Here is a 20,759-nt window from a genome sequence, read left to right on the forward strand (position 1 = left end):
TAGATGTCCACATTCTCACCTTGATCTCTGTCTTGCCTGTTCATCTCTGTGCCCCCACGGACACCATAGCTCCTGATATCAAGATTCTTAATACATATCTATTGCGTGAATGGAAAACAGCACATATAGAGCAAGTACTTACTAGGGTCCAGACTCTGTTCTGTGCTTTGGGGATTCAATAATATATAAGTAACAAACTTGCTTCAAAAGGTTATTTGTACAATAAAGGCTATGTGTTGTCTGGTAAGGGGATGGCATTGGTGGTACCTAAGGGGACTATTGGATGTTTAGAAGTCAGGGACCTTCTTCCTGAAATCAGAAAGATGCTGTACAGTCTATTCTCCAATAGAAAGAATGGAGTCTAGTGGAATCCAGAGAAAAATAACAGAAGCTACTAGAAAACCAATCTGGAAGAGGAGAGATCTTACATTCCAATTTAATTTTTTAAAAATAAAAATAGTGAAATCTGAATAGTGAAGCTATGTGACATGCTGTGCTGTCCATCTGCCAAGGGCAGGCAGGCCTGGGACTTGCGCTAAGTGACAAGTCCTGTGGTTACCACGTTTACCAACTTCTCCTCTTTCAATGAGCTGGTTTGGCATGGCATCACCACACTCAAGAATTCAGCCCATAACTTCAAATGGCAACCTGACAAAGCTGATATGAGTATTGCTTATTGTGTGTCTTTCCATTGATGAGCATGTATGAAGCTGTTACCAATGTTTAGATATTCTGAATATCTTCAGTACCTCCTTGGGGGCAGAGCTTATACCTTTATAAAATAATGAGAAGGTATGCCTGCAAAGACATGAGAATTTGTTAATAAAAAGTGGCTGAATTAAAGTTCAACATGCATTTAGGCAAAATAGGTAACCTAGCTGATCTTCAGATTACTTCTTTAGAGGAAGAACATATACACAATCGTTGATAAGATTAAATAAGATAATGTGTAAATTTTTGATACATTATATAAAAGCTCAATAAATATTTATCCTCCTAAATTTCCATTTTCTTTCATTATATAACTGTGTATAAGGCTAAGTCAGAACATCTTTATAGACATTCAGCATGGGAATAACCAGGAAAAGTTGAAATATTAGAAAAAATAATGATTGTTTCCTTTTCTCTCTTTACTGAGCTCCATCTATTTTTGCTGGAGCACATCACTTAGAGCATTTTTGAGGAAAGATCCTGAAAAAAAATCACACAAGCTAAGCTGAATATGATGGATAGAAATGAAGATATTGAAGGTGTAAGTAGTTGTTCTCAGACATTAGTGTACCCATGAATCGTCAGGGAAGCTTGGTATGATTTTATTCATACAAATCCCTAGATTCCACTTCCACAAAATTCAGCATCAGTGGGTTCCAGTATCAGACTTTGAAAAACCCAGCTCTACAGTACATTTTCAAGATTAACAGCACACCTTAAAGCTGTGACCTTAAAACTGTGACTTGAGTGGTAGAAGCTTATAGTTTGAGAACATTCTGTGAAATAGATTTCTTGTAGGTGAAGGGTGTTCTGGAGCCCCTCACATAACTCCGCACAGACTACTAGGTAACGGAGAACCCAAGAATGGCATTTGCTAATTGTGTATAGAATTACTCTTTTTAAGGTTGCCTAAATATATTTATTAACAGTATTCTAAAGAAGTACTCTTAACTCTTTCAAAATCAATTAGATTTTTGAAGGAAGGGGTAGGGATAGGTTTGAGTGATATACTATTATACATCTTATAACATTGGATGAAATGTTTTTAAAAATCAATGTAAATCTTCTCCTTAGAAATGTAATTCTTGTCCCTCTAATGCTGCCGAATAAGAGGAAAACTGGTATGTCTTCTATCTTCCAGTTTTCATTTTTTACTCATTCATCCCCTAGAGTTTCTTCTTCATGATAATCCATCTGTTTATAGCTTGCAGATCACATCTGGTGCCTTTTTAATCTTTGGTGGGCCACGACAAACTCAGAGGTGATTAGAAATTTCAGAAGAACAGTTTTTAAAAAACTTCACCAAAGTACCATTTTCCCTTTTTATTCTTTGGTTTCTTTGGCAAACAAATAAAATTTCTTACTCCTGTTTGCCACTTCCTTCCAACAGGCAGCTGAGTAAATGTTGGCCCACACCCAAGGTAATGATAGCTTCTTGTATGCTCTGTCTTTGCTGTTGGCTCTCAGACTAATGGCTTCTGCTTTCAATGGATGAAATTTAGTATGATTAACTCTCAGGTGATTAATAGAGAGTGTTTCTGAGAGCTAAATAATGAAGAAGCAATTAAACAATCTGATATATTGTCTTGACCACAAATCAAGTCACACTTTTTCTTCCTGTTCCTAGGACTGTGGTTTGGGGGTCAGAAGGCTGCCATAACTCAGGGAAGAGAGCTCCTGGAAATGGTTCTGGGAAAAATAAGGACAGGAAACATGGCAGGACATGATTCAGCATCACTCAGCTGAGTTTGAGCTCTTAAAGTGTAGTATTTGAAAAACAGGCAAGTTATTTAATTCATGAACCCCAGTTTCTTCATCTCCAAAACAGGCAAGATAATACCTAATTTGTAGGTTTAAATGAAGATTAATGGAGATTAAATGACATAATGTATGCAAAGTATCTTGCAAATGCCAAGTATATAATGTTCAGTGCATATGCTAGTTTTAAATCCCTTCTCTTCTCCCAATCTTAACTCTCAACATTTTCCTGGGAGTGAAGAAGGTTAGGAGAAGGGATTATATGTAGGGAAACTTCTTTCTTTTTCTAATCTTCAGTAATCCAGAAAAGAAAGAAATTGGTGCCCACGCGCCCCTGCCAAATATAAAAAAAAATGCCATTTATAGCCATGATCACTCTTACAAGTTATTATTTTTTAAAAAGCATAAGCCATTGAATGCCATATTTCCAGCTTCTAATATCAATTTCCACACTTCCTGTCACTTGGTCTCCCCTGTGTAGAATTTTATAGTTTCACTGGAAAGAACAATACAGTACACAACAAGTTAAAAAGAAAAAAGACATTATAGGTAATTGATACATTTCATTGAAACATTTAAAGATGGTGAGATCTCAAAATGGCAGAAATAGGAAGGCAATTTGCCTTAGAACAAGTAAGACTTGATCAGTTTATTAATCACCTTCTGCTTGGTTATGCTTTAGGAACAAACAATTTCAAAATATCATTGGTTTACAGCATTAAAGGTTGATTCTTGCTCATATCGTAGTGCAGCTCAAAGCAGTTCTCAACTTTATTTTTTACCAGTGGAGATAAGAAATAATTGCTCTGATCAACACTACTATAAAACTAGCAAATTCTTATCTGCATCTCTCTTTTTTATTCATTTTTGTGGAGGTATAATTTACGTATCATAAAATGGATATTTTGTGCTCAGATCAATGAATTTTTACAATAGCATACATCTATGTTACCACCACCTAAAACAACATCTAGAATATTTCCCATCATCAACAGACATGCCCTTTTGTCTCTTTCCAGTCAATCCTTTCCCAGGCAACCCCTTCTACTATCAGTTAATTTTGCCTAGTCTAGAAATTCAGTTTTAAATAGGATTATAAAATATGAGCTCTCATTTGTTGGCCCCTTTTCAGTCAGCATACTGTCTGCATCTTGTATATTCATGGTCTTGCATGCATCATTAGTTAAGAAATTTTTATCGTTAAGTGATTTTCCATCTAATGGGTATATAATAGTGCAATATGTGGGCTCATACTCCTGCTATGAATGTTTGGGGTCATTTCCAGTTTGGGCTATTGTGAATAAAGCTGCTATTAATCTCATAGAAGTCTTTGTGGACATATGTTTTTATTTCCTTTAGGGAAATACCTAGGAGTAGGAATGCTGAGTCATAGGGTAGGTATATGTTTGACTCTATGAACAACAGCCAAAATGGTTTTTACCATTTCACATCTTCACCAGCCGCATCATAGTGTTCTGGTTGCTCCACAGTTTCACTGGTATTTGGCTTGGTAAGTAATCTTTTTATGAAGAGCAGGGGTGGCGTTCGAGTGGATATGAAATGGTGTCTCACGGGCATTATAATTTGCATTCCTCTGGTGATCACTGATATTCTGGACCTTTTCTTGTGGTTATTGTCTATTCATATGTCTTCTTTTGTGAGATGTTCAAGTATTTTCAGCCATTTTTATTGGGATATTCATCATTTTATTGTACATAAGCTAGACTTCTTTGTATAGCCTAGATATTAATGCTTTGTCAGATATATGTATTTAAAACTATTTTCTGAGCATGTGTATGACTATTAGATATCTTAATGGTTGCTTTTGATGAGCAGAAGAGTCTATTAAAATCTTTTGCATTTTTTAAGAAAATTAGGCTTGTTGTTTTCAGGTAATTCTGGATATAAGTTCTTTATCATCTATATGGCTAATATTGTCTACCAGTATTTAAGTTGTCTTTTATTATCTCAACTATATCTTTCAAAGAGCATGAGTTTTTAATTTTGATAAATTCCAGTTTAACAATTTGTTCTTTTATGGATTGGGCTTTTGGTATCATATCTAAAATATTTTTGCCTAACTCAAGGCACAAATATTTTTCCTCATGTTTTCTTCCAGTGGTTTTTTAGTTTTTATTTTTAAAAGACCTATGACTCAATTTGAGTTAGTTTTTGTATATGGTACAAAGAATGTATTAGAGTTTTATTTGTGTTTTTTATTTTTGCTTTTTTTTTTCTTTTTTTGCATATGGATATCTAATTGTTCTAACATCATTTGTTAAAAAGACCATACTGTCTCCACTAAATAGCCTTTGCGTCTTCATTGAAAATCAGTGATGCTATATGTGTGAGTCTTTCTGCAATCTCTGTTCTGTTTCACTGATCTATTTGTCTACAAATACTTGAATACACACTGTCTTGGTTATTATGCATCTTGAAATTAGATAACATTAGTTCCCAAACATTTTTTTCCCTTAGTTTTTTTTTTTTTAGTTCCTTTTTTTTTCTATATAAATTTTATAATTAGCTTGGCAATATCTACAATAAAAACCTCTATCATTTTTATTGGGACAGTGTTGAATTTGTAGATTAATTTGAGGAGAATTGACATTTAACAATATTGTTTACTTTTGATTCATGAAAATGGTATATCTCTGCATTTATTTAGGTACCCTTAATTTTCTCCTGACAACGCTTTGTAGTTACCAAATCTTTGGACTCATTTCTTTTGCTTTCTTTCTGTCAGGATCACTGCCCATCATTGCTTGATGTCCAGTTGAATATTGCTGTTTCATACATTTTTGTCTAACTTTTGAGTTTTTTCCATTGAGAGGGAAATTGGTCTCTGTTACTTCATCTCGGTCATCAGAGGAAGTCTAGTTCATTTGCATTTTATTATAATTATTAATAAGGTTAGGTTTAACTCTAATATCTTTTGCTTGTTTTATATTTATTTATCCAATTTTTCCATGTTAGATTGTTCCTGTTTCCTGGATTATTTTGTGTTGATTCTTTTTAGCATTCAATTTTATAGCTTACATCAACTTTTCAGATTTAGTTTTGTGTTTTGTTTTCCTAGTTGCTCTAGAAATTACAGTATACATCTTTAAATTATTATAGTCTGCCTTCGTATAATGCTGTTTCAAAATCTCACTACTTCCTACATAGTGTGAAAATCTTACTACTGATTAATCCCATCTATCCTTCTGTCAGCTATTTGTGCTCTGCTTATTTACATTTGAATTCTATAAATATCACACATTCCATATTACATTGTCATTATTTTTGTTTATACAGTCTTTAAAATCTCTCTCTCTTTCTCTGTCATTAAAGTCATTAAAAATATTTTTTATGTTTACACAGATACCTTCTTCACTGATGCTCTTTATTCTACCTTGCAAGTCTAAGAATCATTTCCCTCTGATGTGAAGATTTCTTTAACATTTTCCATAGTGCAGGTCTTCTGAAGGTAAACACCTCTCACCTTTATTTTAATGAAGACATCTTTATTTCACTTTCATTTTGAGGCATATTCATGCTGGATATAGGATTCTAGACTTTTTTTCCCTCTCTCATGTAACTTTAAAGACATTGTTGTATTGTCTTCTGGCCTCCATTGTTTACAGTGGCAAGTCATTTGTAATTCTTATATATGTTCTCCTGCATGAATTGTGTCCCTTTTCCTTGTTTAGTTTTAATATTTGCTTTTTCTCCTGGGTATCAGTAATTTTACTAAATTTACTAATTTTACTAAGATGTGCCTAGATTGGGGACACTTTATATTTATCCTATTTATAGTTCACACAATTTCTTGTAGCTTTAGACTGATATCTTTCATCAATTTTGGAGTTCTTGAGACTTTTTTTGGAGGGTAGCTAAAATACCACCTTTATCCTTTTTTAAATTAAAACATTTTTACATAATTTTTAAATGTTACTTTCCCTTTACAGTTATTACAAAATTTTGGTTATATGCTCTGTGTTGTACAATACATTCTTGAACCTCTCTTACACTCAATAGTACATACCTCCCGCTTCCCCACACAAAATTGCCCCCCCCATTGGTAACCACTAGTTTGTTCTCTATATCTGTGAGTCTGCTTCTTTTTTGTTATATTCACTAGTTTGTTGTATTTTTCAGGTTCCACATTAAAGCGATAGCATAAAGTATTTGTCTTTCTCTGTCTGACTTATTTCACTTTGCATAATGCTCTGCAAGTCCACCCATGTTGCTGCAAATGGCAAAATTTCATTCTTTTTATGGCTGAGTAGTATTTCATTGTATAGATATAGATATGGATATAGATATAGATAGATAGAGATATAGGTATAGATATACTACATCTTCTTTATCCATTCATCTGTTGATGGACACTTAGGTTGCTTCCATATCTTGGCAATCATAAATAATGCTGCTATGAACATTGGGGTGGATGTATCTTTTCAAATTAGTGGTTTTGTTTTTCCAGATATTTACCCAGGAATGGAATTGCTGGGTCATATGGTAGTTCTATTTTTAGTTTTTGAGAGGAAATGCAGATGGCCAACAGGCATATGAAAAGATGTTCAACATCACTAATCATCAAGGAAATGCAAAACAATATGACAATGAGATTTTAGCTAATACCTGTCATAATGGCTATCATCAAAAAGACCAGAAATGACAAATGTTGGCAACGATGTGGAGAAGAGGGAACACTTGTACACTGTTGGTGGGAATGTAACTGGTGCAGCCACTGTGGAGAACAGTATGGAGGTTCCTCATCTTTATTCTTCATGAAGAGGAAGGTAGAGGATGCAGAATTCTGTTAGCGGAAAAGGGGCTGCTAGCTGAATTAATTTAGCAGCCACTCCCTCCCTCTGTACCAGGCAATGTCAGCTGGAAAAATGGATGGGGATATTGCTGGGATAGCCCATCTCAGGCATGGGTTTGACCCTACCTGGTGAGTCACACCAAGGAAAAGCAGAAAAACAAAAACGCTCTGCAGGAATCTGGCTCCCAAAGGAAAAAGGAGGTGTCTAGTTGAGAAACTCTAGTTTACTTTTTATTTTTTTCACTAACATGTATGGTACTTTTTTTTCATTGGGGAAAATATATATAACCTAAAGTTGGCCATTTAACCATTTTTTAAATGTACAGTTCACTGCCATTAATTACCTTCACAATTTTGTACAATGATATTCACTATCTGTTTCCAAAACTATGCATCCTCTTAAATGGGAACTGTGTAACCATGAAGCAATAACCCCCATTTCTCCTATTCCACAGCCTTTGGTCACCTTTAATCTACTTTCTGCCTCTATGAATTTGCTGATTCTGGATGTTTTATATAAGTCAAATCTTATTGTATTTGTCCTTTTCTATGTGGATTTTTCCCTTAGCATGTTTTCAAGGTTCATCTGTGTTTTAGCTCAAGTTCATTACTTTTTATAGCTGAATAATATTTCATTGTGTATATATACCACGTTTCGTTTATCCATTCATTTGTTGACTGACACTTGGGTTGTTTCTCCCTTTGTGCTATTGTGAATAGTACTGCAGTGAATACTGGCATACAGTATTTGGGCCCTTGTTTTTAACTCATTATAATATATACCTAGGAGTGGAATTGCTGAGTCATTTGATAATTCTACGGTTACATTTTTGAGGAACCACTGAACTTTTTTCCACAGTAGCTGTACCAGTTTACATTCTCACCAGCAATGCATAAGGGTCCCAATTTCTCTACATCCTTGCCAATATTTTCAGTTTTTTTCTTTTATTACAGTCATCCTAGTAGATGTGAATTGGTATTTCATTGTAGTTTTGATTTGCATTTCCCTAAGGATTAATGATTTTAGCATTTTTTTTCATGTGCTTATAAGCCATTTGTAAATCTTCTTTGGAGAAACATCTATTCAAATACTCTTCTTATTTTTAAATTGGATTGGTTGTCTTTTTGTTTTTGAGTTGTAGGAGTTTTTTCTATATTCTTGATATTATTGTTTTTTACAGATATATAATTTGCAAGGATTATCTTCTATTCAGCTCCCATAGGTTGTCTTTTTATTTTCTTGATAATGTCCTTTGAAGCACAAAGAAAAACTAATTTTGATGACATCCAATTTATCTATATTTCTTTTTTTATTCCTCATACTTTTGGTGTCATACCTAAGAATCCATTGCCAAATTCAAGGCCATGAATACTTATCCCTATGTTTTCTTCTAAGAGTTTTATAGTTTTAGCTCTTATGTTTAGGTCATTGAACCAGTTTGAGTAAATTTTGTATATGGTATGAGGTAAGGGTCCAACTTCATTTTTCTTTTTCATGTGCTAGTGCCTTTTATTGAAGAGACTCTTCTTGTTGAATGGACTTGATACCTTTGTCAAAATAAATAATTGGTCATATATATATATGGGCTTATTTCTGGACTAAAAATTCTATTTTATAGGTCTATATGTCCATCCTTTTGCCAGTACTACACTCTTTTGATTAATGTAGACTTGTAGTAAGTTTTGAGATTGGGAAGTGTGAACCTCAAATTTTGTTCTTTTTCAAGATTGTTTTAGCTATTCAGGGCCCATTGTAATTCCCTTTGAAAATAAATTTGAAGATTGACTGTTTTGTTTCTGCAAAATGGATTTTGGAATTTTGATAAGGATTGCATTGAATCTGTGGACACTTTGGGTAGTTTTAATATCTTAACAAATATTGAATCCTACTATTCATTAACATGGGATGTCTTTCCATTTATTTAGCTCATTTTAAATTTCTTTCAGCAACATTTTAAAAAGCTTTTAGTGTACACATCTTTCATCTCTTTGGTTAAATTTATTCTTAGATAGTTTTTAATGCTATTATAAATGGAAGTGTTTTCTTAATTTCTTTTTAATTTCAGATTGCTCATTGCAGATATATAGAAACACCACTGAATTTTGTGTTGATCTTATACCTTGCAAGTGTGCTGAATTTATTTATTAGCTCTAGTAGATTTCTTGTTAATTTTTTGAATTTTCTATATATACGGGATCATATCATTTGTGAATAGAGATAGTTTCAGCTCTTTCTTTCCAATTGGAATGCCTTTCATTTTTTTTCCTGCCTAACTGCTCTGGCTAGAACTTGTAGTACTGTATTGAATAACAGTGGTGAAAGTGTGAATCCTTGTCTTATTCTTCATATTAAGAAAAGTTTTGTGTCTTTCACTATTGAATATGATGCTAGCTGTGGTTTTCTCATAAATACCCTTTGTCATGTTGAGGGAGGTACCTTCTATTCATACATTTCTAAGTGTTTTTATTATGAAAGGTTTTGGATGTTTCAAATGTCTGCTCTGTCTAAATTGATATAATAATATGTTTTTTTTTCTTTGTACTATTAATGTGATATATTACAGTGATTGATTTTATTATGTTGAACCAACCCTGCTTTTCTGAGATGAATTTCACTTGGTCTTTTTAATATGCTTCTGGAGTCGATTTGCTAGTGTTGATATTTTGTTGAGAATTTTTGCACTTATATTCATATGGGATATTGGACTGTAATTTTCTTACAATATTTTTATCTGTCTTTGTTATCAGTTTGCCTCATAGAATGAATAAGGAAGAGTTATCTTCTATTTTTTATGAATTAGAGAAGGATTTTTGTTAATTATTCCTTAAATGTTTGATAGAACTTAATAGTGAAGCCACCTGCACCTAGACTTCCTTTGTTGGGAGGTTTTAAATTACTGATTCAGTCTCTTTATTTGTTATAGGTCTGTTGAGATTTTCTACTTCATTGTGAATCAGCTTATCCAATCTGTGTGTTAGTAGGATTTGTCTGTTTCATCTCGGTTATAAAATTTGTTGGTATACAATTGTTCATAGTATTATTTTATAATCTTTTTTATTTCTGTAAGGTTGGTAGTAATGTCCCTACTTTTATTTCTGATTTTAGTTATTTGTGTCTTGTCTCCTTTCTTTCTTTGTAAGATTTGCCAATTTTTTTATCTTTTCAAAAAATTTATTTCACTGATCCTAAAAGAACAAAAAACAAAGAAAACGAACAGAAAAACAAACAAACAAACAAAAAAATAAAACTAAAATGAGAGAGAGATAGAAAACTGATCTCTCAAGTCTGAAGACTGACTCTACAATGGTGTCCTCCTTGAACACTTAGCCAGGTTTGTACTGACTTGAGGCATCCACACCAGGTGAAAGCTCAGTCTTCTCAGCCTGCAGGCATCTTGCCCTGGTTATACATGTGCTTTCTAAACTCCGCAGCATACATGGCTACTTTTGAATGTTTTAATTTTCTAAAAAAGCTCTCCCAGGTTTTGCTCCAGACTTCATGCAGTCTATTTTATGCTTTGACTCTATACTTTTGCCACAAGCATCTTGAGGGCTGTTAGTTTGTCTTGCAGTATTTTCAACCAAAGCTCGTTGCGTTTCCAGCATGAGTTCTGAGTTAGATGAAACAGAGATGAACACCTTGCATCTGTTTTTCAGGTAACCCCAGACAAGTTAGAACTGACATACATGATATTTGCTCATGATACTTTTTCTTTTCCCTCCAGAGTCATAGAAAGAGTACCACATTGTGAATTCAGGCCACTATTGTTTCAAGACCAAGTCCATTTCTGCACCAGGGGTGGGCAGTGGTGGTGATGCAAGGAAAAATAAAATTGTCACAAAAATACCTACCATTTTGAAGTGACTTCTTCTTGATTCAGTATTTGGTTACTGCCAACTTTTTGACTGTTTTCCAGTGTTCTGACAATTTCTGCTTATTCTCCAGTGTTTCTGTGGGGAGATGAGAGGATGGAACTGCCTAGTTTACCATTTTGCTCATGTTTAGATCAGAAAGTTCTTGGTTATTTATTATCTCTTCAAATATTTCTTCTGCCTCATTCTCTCCTCCTTTTCCTTCTGAAATTCCAATGACACATATGTTACATATTTGATGTTATATCTCAGATCTCTAATATTGTGTCTATTTTATTTCACCCTTTTTTATCCTTGTGTTTCAGTTTTGATAGTTTCTATAGAAGTGTTTTCAAGTTCATTGAACTTCTCCTCTGCTCCGTTTGGTCTACTGCTAACTCCAACAAATGAATTCTCCTTTTATTATATTTTTCACTTCTAGTATTTTCATCTCTCCTTTTTTATTGTTTCCATCTCTCTGCTGAAATTCCCCATTTCTTTACCCATGTTGTCCGTACTTTCCATTAGCTCCTTTAATATTTTCATTGTAATTGTTTTGTTATAGTGATTTCTGACAGAATTTCTGTTTTACTTCTAAATTTATATCAGCTCTTTGACTTTGATGACTGAACCTGGTTTTCCTGATTTTGATCTCTGGTGTTCTAAGGACTTTGGTTTTAACTTCTTGTTAACCTCTTGACTTCAAGTTGCTTTCCATGGCTGCCAGGTAGGGGGTCCTAGTTTGGGGTCCAGGACCCATGCTTAGTCAATGAGATTCTCTTTGTGCAGCATTATATATGAGCACAGTGAAACCCTTTCTGACTTGTATCTCCCCCCACCCTCCAACCAACACACACTGCCTTTTTTTGGCTGGTATAGTTTCCTGCATGTAGTAAGACACTTAATTATTGATGTTGCTGCATTGAAATATAATGGCTAATAATATAAACCTTAGAATAGATGTACTGGTTTTAAATCTCATCTTCACCCTTTAAAAGCTGTTTGATTTTGGCAAAATTACTTCACTTCTTCAAGCCTCATTTTCTTCATTTGTAATATAGAGATAAGAAAATCCACCTTGTAGGATAATTGTAAAAATTATATAAAGAATAAAGGGACACAGTGCCTGGAGTTCACTACGCAATCATTAAACTGTACTTGTTATATTTACTTTATGACTGTAACCTTACTGAGTTTTAATTTCCTTACCTGAAAAATGAGTATTATGTTATACAATAATAACATTGCATCACGTACCTTTCTATATAAAATAATATGATAATTTTAACGACTGAAATTCATAATGCAATTTACAAATTACAAAGTATCTTTACATAGATAACATTCCCATAGAAACCTGAAAGGTGGGTGTAGTTTGCCCATTCTACAGATGAGGAAACTGATGCCAGGAGAGAACTGCTCTCACTCACAAGTAGTTAGAGACAGGTCATAAAGCAACACCTATGTCTCTTTAATCCTGGTCCTGCACTCTTTATACTGTATGATTCTAAATACTATAAGAGCAGGCCTAGAGGAACTCAACCATCTCGATTCTTTAGGCCAATATGCCCAAATGGTCTCATTATTTTCTTTCATTTCCCTTAATGTATTATAAACGTTGCTGATTTGCTGTTTTATGTTCTTCTCGGCTGTGTTTCTTAGCATTTTTTCATGCTGCATTTCATTTTATCATCTTTAGTTTCTATTTCCAAATGTAGCTATTTGTTCAGCCTGGTTTTGCTCTGTGAGGTGTTATTTACAATACATACTAATTTAATCCTTGTTCAGGGAAAAATGAGGAGCGATTTGCATACTTTCACAGATCATTGAAATTTCAAGCCTGGAAGAACTCACCTAGGACTAGAATCCTCCTTTTTATTTTATCAGTGACATATGTATATATACTGCCTGACCATAATACAAAAGTGGGTAAATATCATTCACAAAATTGTGATTGATTGCAAGCATTGTCTCCCATACATCTAATATAAAACATATTTTCCTAAACACAAATTTTGGATACAAATTCAGTAACCAGTAACGTGTGACACCTAGGATTTGAGAATGCTAAAGCTTAAAGGGAAGTCATCCATCATCCCAAGCAGATGAAACTAACACAGTAGACTGCAGAATCACCCATCACACAGGGCACATGGGGGCTGAATGTCCACTCCATCTGTCCCTAGACCTTCCAGGAGAGCATCCTTGTTGTAGCTCTTAACTTCATTTTGGTATTTTTCACCTGCCTGGACCTTCATCTAGGAGGAGCTGGTGTCTTTATTAAAGAGAAGTCCACTCCCAATACTAATTTTAACTATTTTCTCACTTTGTAATGCATCCCTTAGGTCCAGTTTCATTTAAGAGAAGTTCTGCATTGATGAAGTATTTCAATTAGGTCTTGGAATTTAACATTTTGTTCAAATATATATTTATTGAATCAGAAATAGCATACAGGGCTTCGCTGGTGGCGCAGTGGTTGAGAATCTGCCTGCCAATACAGGGGACAGGGGTTTGAGCCCTGGTCTGGGAAGATCCCACATGCCGTGGAGCAACTGGGCCCGTGTGCCACAACTACTGAGCCTGCGCGTCTGGAGCCTGTGCTCCGCAACAAGGGAGGCCATGATGGTGAGAGGCCTGCGCACCGCAATGAAGAGTGGCCCCCGCTTTCCGCAACTAGAGAAAGCCCTTGCACAGAAACGAAGACCTAACACAGCCAAAAATAAATAAATAAATATTTAAAAAAAAAAAAAAAAAAAGAAATAGCATACATTTATGGGAAGAGCCCAGTCTTTAGAAGGATTTTGAATTACTAATTTCTGGGGTTGCTCACTACTAACAATTTCAATAGTTGCCACCATCTTCTGAGCACTGACTAAATATCAGGTCCTCTGCTCAAAGCTCTCTATGAATTAAATCAGTGAATTGTCAGGATAAGCCTGTAACTTGTGATTTTAGACAAGTCATCTGATTTCTCTGCTCTCAGTTGCCTCCTCAGAAAAATAGGGACATTAATACCTGCCTTTCTTGTGTAGGCACTGATGAGGAAAAAATGAAATTATTTCTGTAGAGGCAATTAAATGACATTTGAGTGTTCAAATAAGATATTGAAGGTTTTTTTTTTTTAACTTCTGTTATTCATTGAATCTTTACCAGTAACTGACAAGCTAATTTAGTATATACTGTTCATTTTATATGTTCTCCACTCTTCATAACTTTGATCATGTTAGATTTTCCACCAGGAATATTCATCTACCTTTTCTATCAAGATGCCTGTAAATCTATTCAGTGCTTCAAAACCCAATTCAAACAGCCCCTGTTCTTGAAGATTTTCTGATTTTCCAAACAAGGTAATTTATTTCTCCTCTGAACATTCAGAGTTTTTTTAATATCTACTGTGGCAATTGTTTCTTACTTTGAATTGCTGTTATTTGTGTGCTTCTTTTTTTGCTCTTATAGCCTGTGAGTCCCCAATGCCAAAACCTCTGCCATGTGTGTGTATGTTTCTCTCTCTGGATTAGAAAGCAGTAGATTACAGTTCTCGATAAATGCTTGATAGGAATTGCTGAATGAATTTCAACTTTGTCTTGTATCAGTAATGGTTATAGGACAGCAAGTGTTACTGGTTTTGAGATAAAATAAAATGGATGATGTGTTCACTAGGACTATATCTGATGTTTGCTGAAGCTCTGTCATTGGTGGTTGCCGAGGGGACACAGGCGTATTTGTCTTCTTTGGAATGCATCTTCCCTTTGTCCAGAAAAAGAGCCACGTTAGGGAGTCACTTTAGTTATGCAAATGCATGAGAAAACTGCTTGAAACCAAGAGGTTAAGTGTTTTCATTAGTCATGCAAATTGCGTTTATTAACAAGATGGTGTCCCTGAAGAGTCAGGTAAAATTATTGTATGTGTTTTGTGTTGTCACCTAAATTGGATTTGGAGTGCAGTCTCTGAAAACTGGTGTTGCTTCTTTTTGGGAAATGTGTCTCCCCTGTTCAAAAATTAGTTCAAGTCAGTTATGGAGCAAAGTTTTGAAAGATGACAGATGAAGGTGTAGACTCATTTTCGCTTTGGACTCTGGAGTTGGGAGTGCCATTCCCACACTGGTTTGTTCTGCCAACGATCCAAAAGGGATCCTTTTCAGTGAAAAACCCTGACTCTGAGATAGAAAACAAACAAACAAAAACCCCAAAAAACTACTGTTAAATATTCTGTTTGCTGTATTTGTGCCAGAAGGGCCTGCCAGGGTAACACTTGCGTCCTGGGGTGAGAAATTGGCTTTTGCTAGTTGTGCATTGAAGGGAAGCATTTTTCCTGCAGACAGAGGCATCTGGGTTGAGGAAAGTGATATCAAGAACATAAACTTAAGGCTTTTCTTGAGAATAAACAAAAAAGGAATGCCAGATCCTTTATGGAAAGACAAACATATAAAAGGGTCAGGGAATTTAGGAATTTTCTGGGAATGGATAATCCATCTTCCAAATGTGAAATGTCGTTTGGCAATTTAGGAAAGCAGCAGAGTAGAATGAGTTTCAATTTAGCAGTAGGGACTGTGGCTGATGTTCTCTCCACTGGAGTCCTGGGAGGATGGTGCCAACAGGACAGACTAGAAAAGCCAGAAAATGAGGGACTTCCAGCAACTAGCAACCAGAGCCATTACTGCCAATGCATCTGGATATTTGCTTTTGCCACTATGGTTATATTTTCTGTTACTGTGACTCTAATTTGTTTCAAGGGTTCTTCAGCAGAGCCTAAAATGCAAGGCAAAGTAAGTGAAATGTTAAATCTTGCTGTTTCAGATAGATAAACCTTTTATAGAACAAAACAAAACAAACCAGAAAACCCAAATAAGCAGATAAACAAACCAAAAAAACTGAAATAAGCAAATAAACAAACGAACAAGAAAACCCTCTACCCCCACCAACAAAACAACCAAACCCACCACAAGGATCATGATCTTGTGAGAAAAAATGGACTTTTTTTCATATTCATACTAGAAATGCCTGTGATATTTAGTATTAATATTTATCTTCTATTCAGCTTTTGTTAAATATCTACTATTTCCAAAAATGTATCATTTTCCTGGAAAAATACTGTACCCCATACCCTCTGATGCTAATCCTATCAACTTTGGAATGAGTATCATCTTCAGATGATACTCAGATATCAGATCAGATCAGATTTTTAGCCCCAGCTAAAAATCAGATCAGATTTTTAGCCCCAGCTCTGCTATTGTGCTAAGCACTTTACATCCTTTTTACATCCTTTTTCTTTTTTTTTTCCCTTCATTTAATCTCTCCAACAACCCTGTGAGCTTGGTGGAATTAGCTTCATTTTATGGGTGAGGCCACTGAAGCTTAATGGTGTTAGGTAACGTCCATCAGTGGCTGAGCTGGGCCATTCATCAGAGAAAGTTCATCAATAGCTGAGGTGAGCCCTGAAGCCAAGCCTATTGGTTTTTATAGTGTGTGTACTTAACACCTATACCTGCTGGGTGGGATTATTTCTCACTCCACCTGTTAGGGGAACCACTAACCAAAACCGTCTGCTCTGCCCAGGCATGATAGTGACCACTTGCATGAGTTATCTTACCACAGGAGGTCCTAGTAAGGAACGTGGAACTAACAAGCTACCACCAACCAGAAGAATTCGGGAAAGGTCAAAAGGAGGGAGGAGATGCCAGTCCATATGTCCTACCAACCTCCCAGGGCCCTTCTTGCTGGAATCCATCTTGACTGAGCAAGGCGCATGCCACAAGGAAGGACCCTGAGTCAGACCAGCTATGGGTCAAGCAAGATGATTGGCCAGAGACAACTTGGAAACTAACCCCATTACTATAAAGCCTGAGACTGTGAGCCATGTGGCAGAGCAGTTCTCCTGGGTTCCCTTACCCTCCTGCTCTCTACCCGGGGCCCCTTCCCAATAAAGTCTCTTGCTTTGTCAGCACTTGTGTCTCCTCGGACAATTCATTTCTGAGTGTTAGACAAGAGCCCACTCTCGGGCTCTGGAAGGGGTCGCCCTTCCTGCAACACACCCTCTGTGATTCTAAGACAATCATGAGAATGTCAAGGCACTGAAGGATTTTCTGATCCTGATCCAAACTTTGTTTCATATTCTTGGCTCTTTCTTTAACCAACCATGAATATCTTGATTGATAAAAATCACTCTTGGCTTTTTTTGACAAATTTGTATTTTGGGTAGATACATCTTGAGATTAATGATTGTTATATAACTAGCTCTAAGAAATTAACATATCTAAGTCTTTGTATACTAAAAATGTACAGAATTATCTTCAGGAGACTGAACTCATGTTGGAGAAAATTTATATACATCATTAATGTTTTCCTTTGTACCCAGATATTTATTATTATATAAACAGCATTCTGCTTTATTTGAGGATTAACTTTGAGAAATTTAATAGTGTTTGGAACAGTATTTTGCCCAAAAGGCATGAATCAAAGGTCCTTATTGTTTACCTTCCATACCAAAAAAAAACCCACTTTTTAAAATCTTTGCCAGATTTTTTTAAAGATATGATTGTTTATTCAACATGTCCTTTGTAGTATTTGATAAAAATAGAACAACCACAATAAAGTAATAATAATAACATCAGTAAGTATTCTTGAAGGCTTATGTCAAGCTCTATATTAAATGATTTACATGGATTATTTAATTTCATTTTTATAACATCTCCAAGAGATAGGAGCTAGTAGAACAATTTTACAGTTAGACCAAATTTTGAAAGATTATTAACATGCCCAAATTCACACAGCTTTTAAGTTAACAGTTCTGGTCTTCCCCAGGCCCCAAGATTTTAGCCACTAAGCATATTGCCTTCTTAGAGAGAAAGTAAAAATACTACCAAAGGATTGTTAGTTATACCTTGTGATTCAGCTGCTATCTTAAAATTTTAAGTGAAAACTTTTCACTTGGGCATATTTTCATTATTTAAAATACATCTGAAACAAATTTGAAATGTGTTAACATTATTGGTCATATATTGAGACATCATAAATATTTGTGAATTGAATCATGAGAAAAATGGGAAAGGATGTTTCCTGTCAATTTGAAAAGTGAAGCAAAAGGAAAGAAGGAAGGAAGGGGATAGCGAGAGAAAATATATTTTCCTTACCTTATATATTGTGGGCAATGACATCTATATAGCTGTATTACATTTTTACAAGGTTTACATTTCATCCTTGGTTTATGTTGCCTTGTGATCATGTGGAATGCCTATTTATGTTGGTTGAAATTAATATATAAATCATACCTCCTAAGTTGACATCAACTATGGTAATGGTAATAGTTGGTGGGAAATAATAACGCTCTGGTTACCTTGTAAACATCATTTCCAATGATACAAACTCCTACCAGGGAGCTACGCCTGCTTTCAGATGAGGTTTAGTATTTTGCAGAAGTACCCAGCACAACTGTAGTAGCACTGAACTGGGACTGAACACAGCTCTAAGGCAAGCCTAGCCTCATTCTATGGCACAACGAACCTCCTAGGGGGAAGACCAGCATCACCCCTGGGAGGGGAAAGAAATCTGAGAGCACCCAGAACTTTTTGGAGAGCTGTGTTAATAATCCAGTAACTTATACTTTTCCAAATTGCCAGGCTCTACTTGGAGGCAAGCAAAGCTCTCAGAAAGCTGAAAGCCGTGGCCTGCCTCTCTTTGCTGCTGATTACGGAGCTGCATCCTTCCTGGATTCCGTTCATTGATGGATGCTTCATGCTCATGCCCACCCTAGGCCAGTGGGCAGCCGGCCAGCCAGTTGCTACGGCTCTGCCTTTGTCAGCCTTTCTACTGGATCCTGTGCCCAGATTCCTCTCTGAGTTTTTAAAATTTTGATGAAGAGGATGATTATTTTTGAGTACAACAAAATGTGTAGAATTGGCATTGTTTGGAAATTTTTTAAAATCTCACTTTTTTTAATCCCTCAAAGAAAATGACCCTTTGAGAGAGGCAAGGGAGCTTCTCTCACTGCTCAGACTTTAAGTTGGCCGTGTATAGATACACGTGAGGGGGGCAAAGAAGAATTCCAATCAAATTCTGGGAAATCCAGGCATCTATTCAATACATATTTATTATGTGCCAGGCATTATCTTAAGTGCTAGAAACATAGTGACTAGCAAAGCAGATGGAATCCAGATCCCCATGGAGAGTGAATCTAATGCGAGACACGTACAATAAACACATGAGCAAATAAAGTCACAATATGATGTCAGATAACAGTAAGTACTATGAAGAAAAATGTATTCAAATTAAGTGGATGGAGGGTGACGGCTGGGTATTTTACATAAGGTATATATATTCTTTGATTGGCAGCTTCAAGAACCAAGAGTTATATTTCAAATGACTGTTTTCCAAATGTTAGGGTAAGTCTAACATAAAATGAGGGAAGAGAGAATATGGCACATTTTCTGGACATCTTCTTCATTTCTGACATGATTCTAAGGGCTCTCCTTCATCAGCACCCAGCCTGTCTTCTTGCTGCTTCGACCAGAGTAGTTTGTGTTTGTTCCACATATAGGGCTTTCCTATCAATTTTTCTTTGGAGATGGGGGTTCGTATCTAAAAATGCTTCCTTTGATCAAATATTCATTTAACACAGCTGGAAAGTGAGCGCCAGAGGGGAGAAGTAACTTAGTCAAGGATGCCTGTGCGCCTTAGTGTCCGAGGAAGACCCAGGCTGACGTCCTCTCTGTTCCTGAACTACGGTCAAACCCCTGGTCCCGGGGAGGACCTCGGCCCTGAAAGGCACACAGTGGGCCTGCGAAGTGATCTAGAGTTTCCTGACTGGGTAAGGCTGAGCCCCCAGCCTCAGTCAAAATGAACCAGCAGCTTTAACAAAACTTTCACCTCAGGGACCTAGCACTCCGTTCACCCCTGGCTGCAGTTCAGACACAAATCCTGACCCTCCAGGGGCAGTAAAAACCGCCAGCTCCACAAACGCCAGGGTGAGAGGGGCATCGGCCCGTGGACTTTTCCCTTCTCTAATTCTGCAAAGCGCTGCACACAGAGCGCGGCTTCTCAAAGAGGCTGTTGCGAGGGAACGATGATCCGGATGCTGGCTGCGTTGCTGGTGGGCGGGGCAGAGGAGGGGTCCCCGCAGGATGCACCACTCTTCATCCCATCTTCCTGTGGCAGCTGCTACAGTGTGACTGCCTTTGTGTTTGGTTGAATTGTCACTGAATTCCTCCCTGACTCTTCTCCTTCTGAAGACAGAAGAAAAGAAAGGGGGTGGTGGAAGTCTCCGCTGGGCATCTCCTCTCCCTCCATCCCTCCCAAGGAGAAGGCCCTGCGTCTCACAGCGCCTTCGGGATGCCTCCGCGAGGGCCAGGACTCCTCAGTGCCGGCAAGAGGCGAGCAATGAGTGTTTTTCTTAACGAGGAGTCCTGGGGAAGAAGGAAAGAAAGTGAAGGAGACCGTAGTAGGCATTCAAAGCTGCAGGCAGGAGTGGGAGTTTTCCTGGCTTTTCTGCCACTTTCTGTTTCTAATCATCTTTTCTTTTTCCCCAGTGAGGATGCTAATGGGGTAAACACTTGGGCATTCAGGGAGAAGAATCAGTGGAGATTTCAGTAAAAGGAAACGTAATCTGGGGTGAAAAATAGCTTTTCTTTCAC

This window comes from Balaenoptera ricei, chromosome 7 (assembly GCF_028023285.1).
Source record: "Balaenoptera ricei isolate mBalRic1 chromosome 7, mBalRic1.hap2, whole genome shotgun sequence".
In the NCBI taxonomy this organism is placed as follows: Eukaryota; Metazoa; Chordata; class Mammalia; order Artiodactyla; family Balaenopteridae; genus Balaenoptera; species Balaenoptera ricei.